Source organism: Pinus tabuliformis, chromosome J, assembly GCF_031772625.1.
Source record: "Pinus tabuliformis cultivar Carrire ecotype Pingquan chromosome J, CPIR1, whole genome shotgun sequence".
Taxonomy (NCBI): Eukaryota; Viridiplantae; Streptophyta; class Pinopsida; order Pinales; family Pinaceae; genus Pinus; species Pinus tabuliformis.
In genome coordinates, this window is record NC_142295.1 from 1,629,549,137 (window position 1) to 1,629,567,489 (window position 18,353).

The window sequence follows — 18,353 nt, forward strand, 5'->3', positions numbered from 1 at the left end:
GAGAGAGTAGCTTGAGATGCTGTAGTACTTATTCCCTGATGAACAACAATGTGTAATGGAGGAGTGGATGGTTGACTTCGCAGAGGAGGAGTTGAGATGGAAGATATGGAAGAAAGATCTTCACTATCAGATACTTCAGTGATCTTCTTAGCCCTTTTCTTTTTGGGTAAAGGGAACTCAGTAGGTTCAATACCAAGTTTTTCGCTCTGAAGTCTGGTAAGTGGATGAGATAAGTTTAACTGCGAGGTCAGACTGCTTTGTGATACTTCAGATTTCTGAGGTGAAATCGAGAAGCTCTGAAGTTTATGGATAAGAGACTGAACTTCAGGGGATTCAAGACTTAAATGTTCTGAAATATTATGGGCGTGAGCAGTGGTGATTGATTCTTCTTTTTCTTGATCATGTGCTGGAGAACCAGCATGTGATTGAGAAGGAGAAGAGGGTTTGGAGGGGGAATTACTCTTAGAATGGTTTGTGGACTTGGACCTACTTGCCATTCACAGTTGATGGCCCTCCTTCTAGCACCAAAAATGTTGATGCCCCGAAATTCGTTGCAACAACATCGGGGAAACCACCCAGTCCGGAACTTAGTGCAGCTCCTTTTCCGTTTGGAATAGTGGCTCCGACTGGGGATAATGGGACCAGTTTCCCAAAGATTTATAAGTAAACGGGATGGATGGATGATTTTAGGATATGAAGTGATAATAAACAAATAATTAAACTATGAAAGAAATATAATAACTATAAGCTAATCCCGGGACTTATCGATTCAGACAATGCAGCGTTTGATAATCTATGCTTAATGGCAGGCATATAGATGTCACTAACAGTAAGCATAAATGTTTAAACCATTTAAGATTGCTCTGCATAAATAGTTATGCAGAGCGATAATAGCGAATTACTGCACTTATTCATTTATATCATTGTTACATACATGAGTGAAAGAGATAACAAATCACAAAACATTCAATAGTGATATGAAATGTAAATTTGTTGTTATATCGCATACATGTAATCAATAATAGCAGAGTAATAACACAGCAATTTATATAACAGAAAAGAGAACAGATACAGATAATAGTACCATGCAAGCTGTTTGATCAATCCAATATATTAATCGCTATGTCGCGGTCCTTCCTTCCAACCAGAAAACATTCCAAGCAAACGACAATAGTGCACAATTTACTTAAAACAGCATTCCAAGTAAAATTAAGGACCAGTGGTCGAGTTTCAAAAAGAATATAGACTAAAGCACAATAGTGCAAACTTCAGCCTTTTAGTCTTTTACAAAATTTTACGACCCTTTCCAAAACAATGAAAGGGTCTATAAATACTATACTAATCTAAAAATATCTAAATATCTAAAACTGAAAAACAACTAAATCGGCATTAACAAATATCATTGTCCATTTGGATGATTCGGCAGTCGGCGATGATGCTTTAGGCAGAGGTCTCTTTGCCTTTACTCCTTCGCTGACATATCGCCAGCATTGGCTCTACTTCTGGTGGAGTATTGAGGCACGAAGTCAGCTGTGCATCGTATGTGGCATCTTGGAAATCGGCAATCAGGTATCGGAGAGCGTCGGTTAAGCAGTTAAGAGCCGACCTTTGAGAATGCAGTTTAATCAGGAAAAGCCAGTATGCGTCGGCGGTCAAGGTATTCACTCCAGCAATTAACCGCCCTTGTTCTTCCAGCTGAGAATAATTCTTGTGCTCCAGCATATTCGCGGTTGTTATGTTTCCAGGTGTGCATTGTGAAATCATGTTAGCCAGATACAATGTATCATTGACTAGATTGATCATGTTTTTGGAAATTGTTTTGCACCTGGATGCTGCCCTTTCCGCCTTCATTACCTGTGTGTTCCATTCCATAAAAAGTATGTCTTTATATGTTACACAGATTCGGGAAAAATTTGACGCTTTACCTTCTGGAGTGTCTTGCCATTCAATATAATCTGTTATATCTTCCTCGGCCTGATCCAAGTTACTCTTGGCTTTCTCGATTTGCTCACATACTGCTGTAGATGTGTCACAGAGTATCTCAGCTTCGACTAGTTGTTGACACAAGAGTCTGGTCTGAGATATCAATGCGCCGTTTATTAGAATTGCCTCTGTTTTGAAATCATCAATACTCTTGGCACTTTTGATACTTTCAAGCTGTGCTGACAGCTGAATTATCTGCTCCTCTTTAGATTTCAATAACAGCTCATTCGCTGCCTCCAACTGGGATAGTGCTTCTGACAATTCTTGTGCCTTTTGAATGTCACTCTGATCTATCTTCAGTTTTTCAATTTGCTGGGTTAACAAATGATTTTCTTGTTGTTGGACCAGCAATTGTTCTTCTGCCTGTGCTGCCTTATTCCTTGCTTCTATCACTTCTGCTTGCAATGCGTAGACCTCATGCTCTTTAGTCTTCAAAAGAAGACTCACTTCGGATGCTTTGTCAATGGTTGCCGCTGAATAAGCTCCCGCAAATTGCGACAGCTTTGTCAGATCTTCAGAGGGACTTAATTCTCCCTTCCAGACGACATTGCCCGTGACTGTTTGCTCATTTGAAACAGAAGGTTGATCAATCCTTCGTCTCTTCCTTGAGCGTCTTACAACGGCTCTATGCTTAGGGCTGTAGAAAATGTCTAGGGGAGGAATTTCCTCTACCTGAAGATCAATTTGATCGGCTGGGCTTTGAGTAATTTCCTCAACACTTTGTACCATGGGTGGGCCGCTGGTTCTTTCAAGAACCGGAGAAAGAGTAGTATCGGGAGTCTTTAAGGCATCTGAGTCTTTGGAGGCTTCTTTACCACTTATAATGGAATCAAATTGATTCCATTCTTTAATCAATTCAGTATCAACAGAGATTTGCTTACTCTGTTCTTTCTCTTTTTCTATCCTTTGCTGTTCTTCGAATGCCTCCCGCTGTTGATCCTCTTGTACTCTTCGTTGTTGTTCCTCCAATTCCTTTATCTGTCTATCTTCCAGTTCTTTCTTTACTTTTTCTTCTTCCTCTTTTTTCCTCTGTTCTTCTATCTCCCTTTGTCTCCTTTGCTCTTCTTGCTCCCTTTGCCTTCTTTGCTCTTGTTCAATTTGTGCTTTTTGCTGCCTTTCTATTTGTTCTCTTCTGTGCCTTTCTGCCTGCAGCTTTCTTTGACTTTCCTCCTGTTCTCTAATTGTAACGGGAGGTGAATTTATTTCTGGCTGATCAGGCTCGCTTGAGGATGAAGTTGGGGTTGTAGATAATAACTTTATAGGCAAAGTTTGCAACCTTTGCTTTCTAAGTTTATTAAATTCAGTTAGTTCCACATCTTCATATCTCATCGCAGCAAGTTGTCTGACTTGGCTTATTGAATCAGCACCCATGAACAGGTCGTCGAACTGGTCTTCTTGATGAACAACCTTTGTCAGCTTAGCCTGTTCTAAGGCAATGAAAGCTGTCTTTTTCGGGTCATAGAGTCTGTTGGGAATAGAAACTAGAGATAGCATTTGGAGCTTTGCTGCTTCCTTTTCTGCATGCTTATAATTTAGCAGCGTATAAACTCCAATTCTTAAAGGAAAAGATGGCCATCCTCTCTTCTTCTCCTCTTTGAGAGTTTGGGTGACACCTTCAGACATGATCTGATAGGAGATTTCTCGGGCTAACAATTTGTCTGGCATGTATAAGGGGAGAACATGTGGCCTGGCTTTGCTTCCAAAAGCTCTGATATAAGAAAAACATTCTTCACCGAACCAATGGGCTACGGCTGGTAGGTCAAAAGAGGCTTCATAGGAAATCCTAGGGATAGGTCTGTCAAAAATAGAATAGTGAATGGGAACCATAAAACCATTGCAGATTTGGTATAAATGGTCTTTGTGAGAGAGTTTCCACAATTTACGATGATACAAATGAATAGGTGTTGGGTCATGGGTTGTCCATCTCCAACCAAGGACAGGAAACTCAGAATTAAAACAAAGGGCATCCATAATGTAGGCAGAATAATAGAAAGGTGGGATTTTTCTCTCAGTGACTCTGGTTTTGGCCCTAAACTCGCGAATAGCTAAGACCAACTTATCAGACAGGATAGTGGCCCAATCCATAATTATACTATTGACGGCCGCTTCCATTAGGGGAACCATATCAACATGGATATTTGCAGAATCATGAAATCCCCACAATCTACACATCATAATTCCAGCATAGCAGTAAGGTGAAGCCAAAGAAGCATTGGAGTACTTACCCGACATATCCTGCTTGTGTTTTGCTGGATTTTGCCTCCAATCTCGGAGAGGTTCGGCTGGTGATTCATTCTCTCTGGCGAATTTCTCCACGAATGCTCTGTTATAGACTTGCTCAGGATTGGGCAAATGATACATTCGTCTCAAGTCGTCAGGCTTGAAGGAGCCGAAAATCCTTCCATCCTTAGTAAGGAAGGTTCTATTAGTGAGAGGAATTTCTTCAATTGCCCAACGTACCACATCAGTATAAGGCAAGACTTGTTCCCTGGCTGCTATTCTGTGCAGAAAGGAGTCAGCCAAATCTTTAAGAGTTGCCTCAGACTTTCTTAGTTCATCCACACTTGCCTCCGTTACTGTCGCTTCTGGTTGTTCTCCTTCTAGCAAATTGTATGTCCCTTGCCATGTAGTACCAGTAAGACCAGTGCATGTAGTATCTGAGATTAAGCCTTTCCTTGAAGCTGTAGCAGCTTGGCCTGAGGCAGGTGTCGCAGTAGAACCTGCCACCTTCTTGAACTTCTTTCCCATCATATTCAGACTTCTCTCGGTAGTCGAATTCTACACAAGTGCAAGAGAAATCGTAACAAAGAAATAACAATGACAATCCATAACGGGATAAATATATAATTTGAAGCGTGGCGAGATTATTCCTAAAAGAGGCTGCGGATCTAATGATTTGAGAAGGCATCGTAGATGCAATGATGGTGATTTTACGGCCTGCAGCTTCATAAATGACCATTACTGAAGTTTTTAAACCGAATGACCCCTTAAAGCGTGTAATAGATTTTTTCAAAGGTCTAATCGTAATTGCTCGTTAATTCGAAGGGGCAAAGCTTTAAATACGCATGCATTACCTTATCCCTTTACTTAACGGTATCTTGAGATCTGTGTTGTTGTCAAATCGGATTTAAATCTAACTTTAATGTTTTGAAATAATCACCTTTTGGAAACTGAGGTCATCATTAAGCGTCATCAAATCGCATCGGGAGGATAAATGACATTGTCATTTGGGAAGGATCTTTAGCGAACGCCGATTGCGACATTGTATCGGCGCGCGAAAACAATTCCCAATTGATTTACCGAACGCCGATAGCGATATCGCATCGGGGAAAAGATATGAACGTCTTATGAAACTGCGTAGGATTCTACCGACTGCCGATAGCGATATCGCATCGGGTCGGAGCGTTAAAACACTTTTCACAAGACATAGTGTCGTGCCGATAGCCGATCGCCGATATCGTGTCGCATCGGGAAAAAGGTATGTGCTTTTTCTTTATGTGCATTGGTTATCGCCGATGACCGATAGCGATATCGCATCGGGAAAAACCAAGATGGCAGCCAATCTTGCGATTGCCTTTTTTCGGACTTAACCTCAAAAATTGCTCATTATTTGTTCAACAAGGGTTTTATGCACAAATTCATTTGATTATCATACCTTAACTGAACAAGTTTATTAATGCCAATTAAAAATTTTAAAAGGGACCCATTTCATATGTAAATTGTTTGTGATAAAAATATTATGAAATGGGGGGTTGTTGTAGGGCACAACACCTCCACACATATTCTTTGGAATGTGAAATGCCATTTTTTGTTCTCTCTATATCCATTTCTAAAACATTCCCAATGTATTTCTTATATCTTCAAGAACTTTGTGATGCCAAAAAGGAAGTGGTAGGTTTGGAAGCCTTACCCCACTGGCATGGTTTTGATCAACATACTTGTAGCATCAAAACCTAGGAACCATTGAGTGATAGATAACATGGCTTGCCCCCAAAACCGTGGGCCAATGTTTTGGACATAATCAAGGTCATTTTGAGAATGGAATTGGACTATAAAAATTCCTTTAGAGAATAAGAGAATGCCACATTTTGTTGTCCATGAGGTGAAGAGCCATTGAAATAAAGCCTTAGGTTTTGGCCAAAATTAATCAAATCTAAAAATAATAGCCTTGGATTGAAAAGCAGAGAACCAAAAGTTACCTCTGAGTTTTTTATCTCCATTGTTGGGGTCTGCTCCAATTTCTCCACAATGTAGGGTCCTAGAGACATTTGGCTCAGATATGAAGGTATATTAGCATTCCTGTGAATTGCGGAAATTGGGGCCATTCCATTTGTTGCATCCTTATAGGAGACTAAACCGTTTTGTGTCTTGGCTCCAAGAGCTCCTCCACGAAACCACAAATGAAAAGCAATGGTTGAATTCCTGGCAATATCATAGTCTTTGATCTGATTACAATCGTGGATTATCCTCCCTCCAAAAATGAGGCATTGTTGTTCAACATGAAAGCCCCACTTGAATTCAATATTTTATTTTATGCAAAGAACCAAGTCTATGGCTCTTGTCCAAAATAGTAAAGAATCCTCGCGCTCATTCTTAATAAATATCTAAAATGAAATTAAGTTTCCCCTATTCTAAGTTACAAAGCCACCACGATAAGTAGCGCGTGCAACCCCAAACTGTGGATATGAAATCTTGTTGGATAAAAGGCCACTAGTCAAAGGTCGTTCTTGAATAATCAAGCTATTACCTATAGTATTTGGGCTATCATTCTGACACCAAAGTTTGAGAAATATCCCAACTAGGTGCATTCCCTAAATCCCCAAGACAAATAACCAAGAGAAAACAAGGTATAATGGCAGGAAGCCTACAAAGAGACAATATCATCTATCATTAGGTTCTTCAGTAGACTAGTCCATCTAGTTCTTGCCTAATCTAGCCAAGTCCAATATGGAGTAGATGCTGGCAATGATAAAAGCAACTGACAACCTGTATACTATTATCATCCAGACCCTGCCATGTTGGAGGTACTACACACCTAGGACCTTCATTACTGGCACATGCGAACACTTAGTTAGAGCATGGGACTACATGCAAGATCCTTTCTACATGATTTACTCCTTGATTTTCTCCTCCATTCACTTCGCAACTAGCTAGTTCTTCTGCATGATTTACTCCTTGATTTGCTCCTCCTTTCACTCCGCAACTGGCTAGTTCTTCTGCATGATTTACTCCCTGATTTGCTCCTCCTTTCACTCCACAACTGGCTAGTTCTCTCTGGAACTTGTTGTAGGTGTTGAGTCCTCTCATTGATCACCACTATGGCACATTACCTTGGGATCTTCACCCAGTAATGCTATATCATGAGCATTGTAACCTATTTTCTAAATCAATCATCCTTTTTTTGTTCTTTCAATTCTTTTAGTGTTTTTGCTCTGCAAAGTTGTGTGTTCAACCTTTACTAGCTAGACTCATCTGTGCTGGTTTTCTAACAAATTTACATGGTATCAGAGCCCACAGGTTGTTAGATAAAAGGCGCACTATTACTTTATTTTGCAGGTATTACATCCTGGAGATCAAAGATCGACAGAAAAATAGAGTTTCCCAAAGCATTGATCCTAACACGATACAACTATCAGGAATGGAAGAACCAAATGGCTCGATACCTTCGTTAGAAAGGGTTGTACAGGATTACCATGGCTGCAGAAGTGGAACCCACTTTAGCCATAAAGAAATCCAAGTACCTCAATGGCACGGATGAGGCCCACGGATCCATATGCATGTGCATCTCCCCAGAGTTGCAGTTTCATCTATCTGCATGTAATACTCCCAATGAGATTTGGAAAAAGGTTGAAGAACTCTATGGGAAATAGGACGAGATGAAAGGACATCTACTTGAAGTGGAGCTGCTCTCATTGGATCCACAGAACTATGACAAAATTCAAGACTTCTTCACCAAATATAATGATCTATTTTTGCAACTCAAGGGTTGTGGAATTGACAAATCCTACACTATGCCTTCTCTCAAAGAGTTCATGGAGTCCCTCACTTTTGAGCAAGATAAAATCATTGGCATGGGAAAAATAAAACCTCCAAAAGCACATGCACTTGCTGTGCATGATGGAAGCCACAATAAAAATCACGGATCTTATTCAAATAAAAAAAATCAGCAGCAAAAAGGCAAGGGAAAAGTGCATTCCCATCCAAAGAAGGAAGGGTACACCAAGCCCTTCAATGACTCCTCCAGCTCCAGAAATGAGAAAGGGAAGAAAGGAGACAAATGCACCTACTGTCACCAAGGATTCCATCCAGAATCCTCCTACATGAAGAAAAAAATTGACCAAATGGCAAAAATACTTCAAAAGCACAACCTTGGGGACCACATCCCTCAAGGTTCTAAGAAGAAAATTAAGGATCCGTCACACGAGAAAGGTAACAATTTTCATGCTTTAGTTGCAATTAACTCTTCCCCTGATGCATGTATTATAGATTTTGGTGCATCACATCATATGACTAATGCAAAGGAAGTATATTCCTCTTTGGATGCATGCAAAGGACCTCCCATCCTCATGGGAGATGACTCACCTATTGAGGTCACCAGAAAAGGTAGAGTGGAACTTTTACACGGAAGCTTTGAATATGTGCTTCATGTTCCAAAACTTTCGGTAAACATGCTTTCATTTTATTAGATCACTCATTCTAGCACCAGAAAGAGAGTGGAATTCACTCCAGATGTAGTGAACATATATGACCTACATAGCAGCTCCAAAATTGCAACTAGTCGGGTAAACAATGGAGCTAGAGTATATACATTTTCTAAATTTATTGAATCTGAATCCTCCTTATTGCTTACACATGCTGATGATAGTAGTAGGCTTTAGCACGAGAGGTTTGCTCACTTAAATTATAGGTATATGCAACAGCTTAACAAGCATGAGATGGTGGAAGGCTTGCCAAATATCAGTTTCTCCAAAGGAGTTTGTGAAGGGTGTGTCCTTGGAAAACATCCTAGAGAAAAGTTTGACACCGGCAAGACTCACAAAGCATCCTCTCCTCTAGATCTGATCCATAGTGATCTCATGGGGCCTTTTCCTCATCCTTCCATCAAAAAATCAAGGTATGTGCTTACATTTATTGATGATTTCTCACAGTATACTTGGGTGTATCTTCTCAGGGCCAAATCTGAAGTTCTTGCACACTTTGAAGATTTCAAAGCACTAGTTGAGACACAATCAGAGAGAAATATCAAAGCACTTTGTAGAGACAATGTAGGGGAATATGTTAACACAGTGAATTAGAACCTTTTCCTTGAGTCCGACATACAGTTGCAGCACACAGTTCTATACAGTCCGTAGCAGAATGGAGTTTCTGAGAGAAAGAACCAATCTCTCAAAGAGATGGCTTGCTGCATACTGCATGCTAAGTCACTACCTCATAAGCTATGGGCTAAAGCACTTAATTGTGCTAACTACATCTAGAACAAATCTCCTCATAGGTCTATCAAGGATCAAACCCCCTTTCAGGTTTGGAGCAACACTAAACCGAAGGTCACCCACTTCTGTGTTTTCGGCACCCGAGCATGGGCCAGGATCCCCTCTGAAAAGAGGAAAGATCTTGATCCACAGAGCATTGAGTGCATCTTTGTTGGATACCCTGATGGTGTGAAGGGATACCAACTCCCGATTTCCTCTACGGATAAGCTCATCATTGAGCGAAGTGTCAAATTTGAGGAAAGTCTCTCGCATGCACCTCAATTTCTGCATGCAGACACCTTTTATCTACCTCATGTCTGAGATGATGACTCAGTACACTCAAATGTAGATACAGAGAATGCAGATTGCCAAGGTAGAGCATGTAGATGCAGAGACAGAGTCTTCAAATACAAATCCAGTGCATGCATATGATGATCCACATCCAAGCCCAGATCGAGCTTTAACCAGTGAATCAATTTCCCCTGTCATAAATCAGAGAACAAGGATCTTAAGTGAGATATATGCACAAGACCACCCAACTGCTAAAAATGGTCTTGTGGAGGATAATTTTGATCCGCGGAGGACTAGCTCAGAGTTTATTGAGCCTCCTCTTTCCCTCACTGCCACTGAACCAACGCCATCCTGACATTGTCATTTGGTTCAGTCTTTTGATCCGTAGTCTTATTCTGACGCTGTTGGGCATCCCTCTTGGGAGTCTGCCATGGAGGAGGAGTATAACTCCCTCCTCGAAAACCAAACCTGGGATCGGGTCCCCCTTCCTTCAGGAAGGAAACTTTTCCGATGCAAATGGATCTACCAGACCAAGAGTGCTGTAGATGGGCAAATCACAAGACAGAAAGCCAAGCTAGTAGCCAAAGGCTTCCAACAAGTGCATGGCATTGATTATGATGAGACCTTTGCTCCAGTAGCAAATATGGATTCCATATGCGTTTCACTTGCCATTGCAGCTGCCCAGGGCTAGGAAGTACATCAGATGGATGTGAAGAATTCCTTTCTTCGCAGAGACCTATATGAGGAGATCTACATGGAGCAGCCACATGGTTTCATTCGGGATTCATCTTTGGTCTACAGACTGAAGAAGTCTCTCTATGGCCTTAAGCAGCCCCCGAGAGCTTGGTATGCGAAGATGGATTCTTTTCTCTTATCACAAAACTTCCAAAGATGTAAGTCTGATCCGAATGTTTACATGCTCAAGACACATGATTCTCTTCTTATCTTAGTTTTGTATGTGGATGATCTCCTGATCACCGGCAGCTTGGCTTTAGCCATTGCTGCAATCAAGAGGGCCTTGCATGATAGGTTCTTGATGACAGACATGGGTCCATTACACTTATTTCTTGGTCTTGAGATCAGCCAGGAAGCCACATGTGTCAAACTATTTTAGGCTAAGAATTCATGGGATCTCCTCGAGAGATTTCACATGACTGACTGCAAGCCAGCACCGACTCCTTTTTTGTCTTGGGTCTGCCTTGAGGATGGAGGTGACACTCCATTAGTTGACAGTACTCTCTACCGACAGCTAGTGGGGAGCTTACTGTACCTCACCCACTCCAGATCGGATCTCCCATATGCAGTAGGGGAAGTTTCCAGAGACATGCAGGAGCCGCATGAGCTACACTGGAATGCTGCCAAGTGCATCCTCCGATATGTGCAGGGCAACATCACCTTCGGGATTCACTATGCGGCAGGCATTGCATTGAATGTCCTTGGCTTCACAGATTCTGATTGGGTGGGCGAGAATATTGATCGCAAGTCCACCTCTGGATATTCACTCAGTCTAGGGTCTAGCCCTATCTGTTGGTCGAGCAAGAAGCAGGTTGCTATTGCTCTCTCTTCAGTTGAGGCCGAGTATATAGAAGTAGTCAACATCACCATTCAGGTTCTGTGACTACAACACTTCCTCAGTGAGTTGGGCGTCCAGTTCCACCAGCCCACTGTCATCTGGTGTGACAACCAGAGCACTCTCAAATTTTGTAGGGATCCAGTACATCGGTAGCGAACGAAGCACATAGAGATCCATATATGCTACATCAGAAAATTAGTACATGATCAGGTCATTGATTTGCAGTTCTGTCCTTCAACAGGACATGCTGCAAACATCTTCACCAAGACATTCACTGAGCACAAGTTTCACTCTCTGCACGATCGTCTTGGAGTGAAGGACACAGTTGCTTAGCAACTGTCTTTTCTTCCTCTTTTGTTTTGATTGCTTGTATTTTGAGGGGGGTATTTTCCCGCGAGGTTTTCCCTCTTTCCTCAATTTTAGTACAAGTTGCACTGTATTTTGGGTGACCTTTGGCCTTAGTTACCAGGGCCCATTTTCTATTTTTCCCCATAGTGGTATTCAAGGGGGGGGGGGGGGGGGGTGTGTTGGAGGTATTACACACCTAGGACCTTCACTACTGGCACATGTAGACACTTAGTTAGAGCATGGGACTACATGCAAGATCCTTTCTACCTGATTTGCTCCTCCATTCACTCCGCAAGTAGCTGGTTCTTCTGCATGATTTACTCCCTGATTTGCTCCTCCTTCCACTCTGCAACTCGCTAGTTCTTTTGCATGATTTACTCTCTGATTTGATCCTCCTTTCACTCTGCAACTAGCTAGTTCTCTCCAAAACTTGTTGTAGGTGTTGAGTCCTCTCATTGATCACCACTATGGTGCATTACCTTGGGATCTTCACCCAGTAATGCTATATCATGAGCATTGTAACCTATTTTCTAAATCAATCGTCCTTTTTTTGTTCTTTCGATTCATTTAGTGTTTTTGCTTTGCAAAGATGCGTGTTCAACATTTACTAGCTAGATTCATTTGTGCGGGTTTTATAACACATTTACACGCCATAGGTCTAGAGCCCACATTTAATCAATGTCTCCACACCCATTTGTAGCCACAAACTCGTTTATATATATACATACATACATACATACATACACACACACACACACACACACACACACACACACACATATATATATAATTTTTGTTTTCTAGAGAATTATTTGATAACTCCTTGAAGGGAAATTCTACTTTTAGAAAATTTAGGGTTATGAGCTTTAGGAAATGTGCATGTCATTCAATCCCAGTGATAAATAGTTAAAGGATTTAAACCTACATTCTTCTTGCTTTCTTGATTTTCTCTAATTACATATTGAACGTACTTTTTAGAACTTTTGAGTACCATTTCACTCTTTGCTCTGAGGGCCTGTTCTTTTGTAGAGAATTAGTTTGTAAAATGAGATTTTAGGGATTGACGATAAATCATAACTAAGGTATCGTTTACTAATGCAAGAAATCCTCATGAGATGTTGGTAGAGGTGGAGGCAGTGGCGAGGGAATGAGTGGTCAAGTCAGAGAAGGTGTTTCAAAATGGAGTGTACAAATCTTCCCTCTTTTTTCTTTAAACTTCATTGCATCAAGTTTTGCTTGGCTTTTATTAGAGTTCCTTGGATCCGAGAAGAATTTTAGGTTTATGGTTGCTCTAAAGACTCTTAAAATCGACTTCCTTCTAGATTCATTATTTTCTAGAAAAAATAGTGAGTAAAATGAGGTTTTAGGGAATTAGTTTGTAAAATGAGGTTTTAAGGTTTGATGATAAAATTGAACTAAGGTATCGTTTATTGTTGCATGAAATACTCAGATGATGGCAATGAGGGAACGAGTGGTCAAGGTAGAGAATTGGGTAGGGCAGGTGAAGAATGACACATAGATAGAGGAGCACCTAGCCAATTTGCAACATTTTTGTCCAAGATATACCTAAATGAGCCATTCTTAATGATTATTTCAACTGCATCAGTAAGATTCATAAGTGCTTTTTCTATCAGTAAAGTCATAATTTCCATAGCATACAAATATGATATGGGTTCAAGACCACTCGTCCTTTGGTACACAAGATCTATATAACAAATTGTGCTGTAGGGACGATATCATTGCATCGCCAATACTGCTGACAAAGTTGTAGTCAAGTAAGACATTCACAGTCTTCAAAGGAGGGTGAACAATCAATTACTATCGTGAACTATGAAAAAATGACAACGCAGATGCCACTTAGGCTCAATATATCAATGTGAACAATTTAGAAAAGGAAAAAGCACCCAACCAAAGATTTAAAAGCAAAATAAATGTAAACCCAAGTATTAAACAAAACTTTTGCAGATTCATTAATGAGTTTTAAATTTAAGAGAGGTAATATTTCAAATTTGTTATTGAAGAACCTAATGCACAGATAACTACTCATCTTTCAAGTAGAGGTCGTCTAGAATATAAAAAGGAGAAAATGGTGAGGATTTAATACTTCAGGTTAAAATTGTTGTATTCCTTGATTTGCTTCATTTTTTAGAACCTTGATGACCACTTTTGTATGTTTTAAAATGCTCCTCCATGAAATTTATTTAGATATCTAAAAATTACTTAAAGTTATGATTTCAAAATAATTATTTTATTAAATTTTAATATAAAAAATCAAAATATAAAATGCTTAGACTCTATCAAACAATATTCATACGACAATAAATTTATAATAATTCATAAAAACCAAGGCATCATTTATTTATAACTAACTTCATTAATAAAAGAAGACGTGCAGCTTATTCATTTTATTTTTTCATAAGAATTAAAAGAAAATTTTAAATTAATTATAATTTTTGAATTAATGTATTGAAATTGAAATTTGTATTTTAAAAAGTCTAAATATAATATGATTTTTAAAAATGTTGTAATTATTATAATTAAATGGTTATATTATTTTTATTAAATTGTAAATTTGTATTTATTTTTAATTTTGAATATTATAATAATAATAATAATAATAATATACTTTTGAATTTTGTGAATATAACATTATTTTTGGGATTTAATTTTTGCATCTATATTATATTTATTTGTTCTTTTGGTTAGGCTATATATCTATGTCTTGATGATGAACGGTAGTAAGTGGTTCAAAACGTGTCGTCCCTAAAAAAATGAATCACATAAACCTACATTCAGAGGTTTTATTTGACTACAATGCAGAAGAGAGAAAGGTAATCATGTGATAAGCTCTGAATCTAAAATTTTTGTCATTATCATTTGGCAAATTTCAAAATTACTCCTATACAGGACAATTTTTTGAGGTGCTTAGGCATCCCAAATCACAAAATTGATTTGGCAAAGTTTCAAGCTCACACTTCAGACTTTGTGTCATATCTTATTAAACATTTTGACTAGGCCAGATTACATTTAAAAAAAATGAAATTAATATTTAAAATTAAATTAAGATAAACTAGTCCATTTGCCACTTGAAGTTTTGACAACCCATGATTTTTCCCGTGGTTTTTCCTCTAATATAGTTTATTTAAATGCATAAATTTTCATATAATTCAACTTTTTATATGTAAGATGAAGCATGAACTTTACCTCAATGTGTGCTCATCACTATGTTGAGAATGGTATATGATGAATATATTTTTGAAAAAAAATGAAAATTAGTTATTTTTAGAGTTTCATTTTGCATATAATGTATACATCATGCAAAATAAAATTTTAAAAATATATGAATGATTTTTGTTTTTTGAAATATCACTGACTAGCAATACCACAATTGATGCTTTAGTGGGTGTGCGTGTCGAGGAAAACTTTGAAAATATGATGCAAGCAGAGCCTGCAATACCCAAAATCTTTAATCTCTGTGATCATAAACATGCATCTCAGCTTTTTGACAAATCAAACCCTCAATGTCTGGCAAATGTATCAGTTCATAAAACTACAACTTCTGAATGTGTTCAAAGCTTAACACATTACACTCGGTTTGTATTAATACCGTTTCAATTCAACACTGACAACATTTAAAACTCAATGCATTAATACTCTATCGAATCCACAGGCTTATAACACCATTTACATTTTAATCAAACCAAACCCAAAGTAACAGCGCCGTGTTCACATTCACTAACTGCCACTTTCAACATCTGACTGGTTGTCTCAATACTGGCGCTTCTGATTTATACAACCTACCATCGATCCGCCCTGACACTGCATGTAGACTTGGAAAAGTAACACAATTTTGTTCCAATTTGTAACAATTACGCAAAAAATGTACCTTCAATTGATTGGTAAACAAACTGTTTCAAAACTTCTGGGCTTTAACTACCAGCTTCCACACAGTTTCAAACACCACGAAGGGAACGAATTTTGAACCGGATTTCAAACATTGCCATCGAATGGATTTCGAACAAACAAATGCCCATGCTTATTATACTATCCAACCATGTGAATGTTTTAAATCAACATTTTATCCTCCAAACTCAACACAAATTGAATCGATTCAAGACTCTGGAAAACGCAGATCAGTTTAAAACACTGGTCGATTTCAACCAGACTCTGATTAAAATCGAATACCAACACAATAAACTTACCTCTCCTTATTCAAACTTGCAACACGCATTATCAACTCAGCGTTCAACGCTATCATACCTTAAATTCTCCAGCGCTTACTGTTCTGACTTCTCACAACTCATTTGCTTTGGCATTACACCTTATGGATTGATTATAGTGCCTGCATTCCACCACAGGATTTAAACGCAGACTAGACTTATTTGATAATTACTCACTGGTCTTTAATTAAAGCATTTTTCACAAAGAATGATTAAATTCCTTTTGTTTTGATCCACAGATATCTGGCATTTGCAAACAGATCTTATAAGTAGATTATATGATTTCAAACCTGCACACTGCCAAATTTCAATGTCGCAGCGTGTCATGGAAATTCCCAATCTGTAGCAGATTAAATTATTCTAATTCCAGCGATTCACAATTTGTTCATACCCAATTCAACACAATTGACAGGCAGACAGTTTTGCATTGGTTTTTTTTTTAACACCATTAAACATCAACTATTCAAATCTGCGCCAAAGCAATGCTACAACCCTTCGATGGTTTACAGTTCATTTAACACATCATGCAACAGTGAAATCCATCCATTATTGATGTCACTGAATTACACAAGTTTTTCTCAATAACCAACGACCCTAACAGAATAGAGTTTTTACACGCAGAGTTCCACACCAAACTACAGACTCAATGCCTTACAATACATCCTTTACGCAGAGATTTAATGCCATTTTACACTCAATGATTATACATGGCGGTTACCACACAAAATTGATGTAAATTCAAGCCCATTGATCATTTCTTCATTAATTCAACCATGCCATGAACTTCAGAAATCAATTAAACAGTTTCTCAATCAATCAACCAATGTATGTATAATCTGAAACAAAACAATGACTTACAAACTTTTGTTGGCCCGATATTCTAGTTCGGTGGCCCCTTTGAAAATTTCCCAAAGGTTCCAAGCAGAAACCCCTGCTTTCTATTCCCAATCTCACACTCTCTACAACTCACAATCTCTCCTCAACGCCTTTGAGGCTTGATAATTTATACAAATTAATTAAACCAATTTAGACTCAAATCTCCTTAAATAACTCAACACCCCTAAAATCTAGATTCATCCCTAAAGTTTTGCAACTAAATCTAATTTAAATAGATTTTAGGTGTGGACTCAACTAAGTCCCATACATAGCATTTCTCCTTCCTAAAATTTCTACCTAATTCTATTTTCTCTCATATCCTTTTAATTAGTAAAAGAATATTTACAAAATCCTCACTTTTATTTGAAAATAACAAATTAATTAATAAAACAATTAAAATGTCACACCCCCCTTTATTACATATTGAAAAAATGAAAATTGGCCTTGATGCTCCTGCATCAGACTCCCAAGGTGGAAATTAATCATGATCGCCTGATCATGTGTTCAGATCTGTCTTTGCCTGGATCCCATATCTTGTGCTGTAACTTTCCACTTGTTGCTGCTTCTGTCTGTTGTTCTTCTCCAAGTTTCCACATTTTATGCTGCATTGCCCCACTAGCTATGCTTTCACAATCTTTTGCTTTCTTTTTCTTGCTTAAATTCTTCTGCTTTCTTGCTGCTGTTTGCTGCCTCTGAGACACCTTCATCATCAGTCTTCTGATGCTTTCAATTTCTCGGTCCAATAAATCTCCCGGCTGTTGATTTCTTGTCGTCTGCTGAGCTAAGACGGCTTGCTCAGTTTTTACTCTCTCTATCTGTACTGTCACTTGCTAACTTCTTGCTTCTATGCTTGTTTCTGTTCTGACTGCCACCCGATCATCCATGCCCTCTTGTCTTCTGGAACAGAAAACTTCTTCTCCCTTCATTTGACTGCTCAACTGAGTCAAATGTTCTTTAGTACCAATACCTGCATTCACAAAACACTTGTTAAAATAAAAATCATAAGGCCTCAGTGCCTTACTTCCCATTGCCAGTATTTCAGTATGCTGATCCCAATCATTCTTGAGACTATCACTCAGTCTATCCTCAACATCATCTTCTCCGAGAATGCCTCTGTATTCTGGTTCATAAAAATGAACCTCTTTATTTTCATTCATCTCTGTCTTTATATTCTGAACACTTATCTTTTGTACTTCTAGTCTCTGCTCTAGAACACTTAACTCATGCCATAAACCTGTCATCTCCTTTGAGAAACTTTCTATGCAATCTTCAATACTTTCACAGGCCAAGCTTTTTGTTGTCACCATCTCATCATCTGTTATCAGAACATATTTTGATTCTAAACTCCTGCAATAAACTCAGTTATTTGTCCATCACTTAATAAAAACAATTTGTCATTATCAGCATTTATAACAAATTGATCATCATCATGTATCATCCCTGCATTCATACACAACTTGTCAGTTTGAAAACTACAAGTTTCAACTGTTGGTTCATATACCAGCTCCTCAAGCTGATCCTTTTCTTCATTCACAAGAACCTCCTGCGCTGTAACAGCAAAAGCGTCACTGCTTTCTTCTTCAAAGTACTTAT

The 18,353-nt window shown here is 38.6% G+C and overlaps 1 pseudogene; it reads right to left on the reverse strand.

The window, feature by feature from the left end:
* Positions 1 to 18,067, reverse strand: part of LOC149233736 (G-type lectin S-receptor-like serine/threonine-protein kinase At2g19130 pseudogene) — a 52,723-nt pseudogene extending 34,656 nt beyond the window's left edge.
* Between the last annotated feature and the right edge of the window lie 286 nt (positions 18,068 to 18,353).